Below are 3,642 nucleotides of genomic sequence, written 5' to 3'. Positions count from 1 at the left end.
CTAGTCCAACCCCCCACCCCTGCTCAGGCAGGAGACCCTTTGCCATTTCAAATGGTTCTCCAATCTCTTCTTTAAAACTTCCACCTGCAACCTCTGAAGTCGTTCCACTGGTTAATTGTTCTCGCGGTCAGGAAATTTCTCCTTAGTTCTAAGTTGCTTCTCTCCTTGATTAGTTTCCATCCATTGCTTCTCGTCCTGCCTTCAGGGGCTTTGAAGAGTAGGTTGACACCCTCCCCCCCTTCCTCTTTGTGGCAGCCCCTCAAATTCTGGAACAAGCAAAGGAGAATGCCTGGTACCTTCTTACATCCCTTGATGATGAAGGTGAGATCAGAAGGGGCACAGCTCTGTTGACGCAATATTATGCTCCCTAACCAAGTTAATATGGAGTCCCGCTTGATGGAATGGATGTTGTATTGGTTTTAATTCTGTAAAAAAAATATTTTAAATGTTTTTATATTGTTGTGAGCCACCCAGAGTCCCTAGGGAGTGGGCGGCATACAAATCATATTAAAGTTTAAAGAGTCAACCACACAGAGAGACAAGTAGATGGCACTCGGCCTCCTCCGAGTGCCATCTGCCAGCCAGTGCCGGCTGGCTACTACGCGGAGGAGAGCCTTTTCAGTGGCAGCTCCGACCCTCTGGAACGATCTCCCCGTGGGGATCCGTACCCTCACCACCCTTCAGACCTTCCGCGCAGCCCTCAAGAACTGGCTATCCCGCCAGGCCTGGGGGTAAAGATCTGATCCGCCCCCACCCGAATGTTGGATGAATGTTGTTTACTTTTTAATTATGTGTTATGTTATATGTTATTGTCTGTATCCCCCTCCCTATAAGTTGTTAGCCGCCCTGAGTCCCCTCAGGGAAAAGGGCGGCCTATAAATAAACCTATTCAATTCTCAAAAAATAAACCTATTCAATTCAAATAGATGCACACCATCCACCATCAAACAGACACACAGAGAGAACCATTTCGGCTCCACTTCCGCTTTTTTACAAACCCACCAGGAAGGCGGCCCAAGGCACCAGAACCGGTTCCAAATATCCCGTTCTTCTAATTTGACATTTCCTTCGGGGAAACAAGCAATGCCACCCCTCTCTCCTTTGCACCAACTTTCTTTCTTTCTTTTTTTTTTTTTAAACAAGGTTAGGTTGGGTACCAGATCTTGGATGGCTTGTCTGTAGAATGGCCTAAGATTTATCATGGTTTCCAGGCGCCTCCCGGTGGCTATCAGCAGAAAAGCAGCCTGTTCCTAAAACTCGATTGCGGTCATACAAACTATGCTAACTCCGGACCTGGATGTTGGGTTGAGTCAGTGGTATGATTCAGCCGGTGCGCACCTATTCAGGAGAACCGGTTGGTAACTTTCTAAGTGGTTCAGGGAACCGGTTGTTGGAAGAAATCTCCTTTTGCTTTTTCCCACTTTCCAGGGCTAATCCGTAAGGAAGGCAGGAAGGAAACATTCTGGTGTTGTTTCTAGCCTAATCTTTATTGCCCTCCTTACAGAAACTGCCCCTCCGGTTAACCCTTGTTCCATTGTCACAGCTAAGGTGAAGCGCCCATCGACGTGAGTGACATTGAGTTGGCTGCGCCCATCGACGTGAGTGACATTGAGTTGGCCACGCCCACCCAGTCACATGACCACCGAGCCCCACCTACCCAGCTGGTCATTAGGGCAGAGAGCCGGTTGTTAAATTATTTGAATCCCACCACTGGGTTGATAGTTGGGAGATGAAGAATTCTGAGTCTGATGACCTAAAGCAGATTTTATATGAGGAGTCCTTGGTGGTCCCCAAGTGCGGTTGTTTTCTTGCAGGCATTTCATTACCTATCTAGGTAACATCATGGGCCACTCCTGGAGTCTGGGGAAGGCTCAGTGTTGGAGGCAGAGAGGGGGCCAGAGCCGTCTGACAGTTATCAGCTGTCTTCAGAGGCAGAAGAACAGCTGGAGCCTGTTCCCAGTGTGCGCTTGTGTAGAGTTGCCCGACGAAGGGATCAGCTAAAGAACAGGGGTCGACTTGGGAGGAAGGCCACAGGTGGATGATGAATGGCCCCTCCCAGAGGAAATAAAAGAGGAGCAAAAGGGGAGGGGAGTTTGTAGCAGACACTTAGTCCGCTTAATTAATTTGTGACTCTCCAAGACTCCTTGCCGAGTTTTGCGGATATCGGCTTGGCAGCTCTCCAAGCCAGATAAGGTCTGTGACTGGAAATCCTCCCTTGAGCAGAATTCACAGTGAATTAATAATAAATAATAAAAGGGGTTTTTGTCGGGACAAGGAGTTTGCTTCAGGCTCTTGGGACGCCTGGGTCAGAACAGGTGCTCTCTGAGCTTGGTGGTTTTCTTGCAGACATTTTATTACCTAACTAGGTAACATCATCAGTGCATGAAGGGAGTTGGGCTTGCAGAGAGGAGAAGGAGGGGGGAAAAAGAAGACTTCAGTGCAAAGACAACGTTTTGTGATCTCAAAACCAGAAGGATGGCCAACATCAAAATGGATCTTTCAGGCCCAGAGCTCAATGTCCTATTTTTCTACAATTTGTATTCGGGCTTTCTGTGACTCTCCCGCCCCAGCCTTTACAAGCCATGGTTTATTGCTTTGAAGGGTTAGGGCAGTCCCAGTTAATTGGGCTGAAGCCTTCAACTGTGGTTTAGTGCAAAGGGCAAATGAACGAAGGCTGGAAACAGAGGTTTCGCAAAATGACAATTTAACCACCTATGACCCAGTCTAACCCTGCACTTGTTGTGAATGTCGGAATGTGGCAAGGGTAAAACTGGGGCTCCGAAGGCCGAATCCAGATATAAGTTGACTGGCTGGTCCCTCGATGGCAAGAACGGGAAGCTGATTAAACCACGTTAAAGCGGGATTAATGTGCAATTTGTGGAGATCCACTGAGATTCTCTGGAGTTTAAACGATGCCCCCGAGTCTTATCGCTATGTTAATATGGGGAGGGAGGGTGTTAAAAATCTGTTCGCAGTTCCATGGGTATTTGGGCCAGAAGAAGGCATTCCGCAGCCTTTAAAGATATGCTTTAATTTACTGTTAGGTTTGGCTGGAAATCGCCAAATCACCAAAACCTTTGGGGGCACAAATCAGATATCCTTGCCAATTAATCCCATTTGGCGAGGGGGGGGTGTCTTCTCCTCCTCTTCCAAAGAGTCAGTTCTTCTTCTTTTTCAACCCCTTCGGAGTTGGAAGCGTTCCCCCATCTTGTCTAATTCTATGTGACATCCATGACCAAAAAATTCTACCTCCAGAACTGGCGGTTTCTCCGGCTTTAATTGAGGACATTTCTTCCTTAATTCTCTTTAATTAGACAAATTGGCTGTGGCCTCCAGCAATGGCAGAGAGGCCCTCACCATGGAAGTCGGGAGGTTAATAGCAGCTAAAAATAGCTCCCGGATAAGGGCCCCCGGGTTGCAACAGGGAGCAAATGACATTCCTTCCTACTAAGGGGTGGAAGGTGGTGGCTTGTGAGGTTCTGGAGGGCACATTGTGTTTGAACCCGATGCGCCTCATTTGGTTGGCTGCCAAGTAAACAGGTCATCTTCCCAAAATATTTAGCAGAATGTTTAGCCAAAGTTGGATCTGGGGGCTTTTTTGGGGGGGGAGGGGGGGAACATCGAGGCAGGATTGGGTAGAGT

Source organism: Thamnophis elegans, chromosome 12 (genome assembly GCF_009769535.1).
Source record: "Thamnophis elegans isolate rThaEle1 chromosome 12, rThaEle1.pri, whole genome shotgun sequence".
Classification (NCBI taxonomy): Eukaryota; Metazoa; Chordata; class Lepidosauria; order Squamata; family Colubridae; genus Thamnophis; species Thamnophis elegans.
This window is presented reverse-complemented; position numbering follows the sequence as displayed.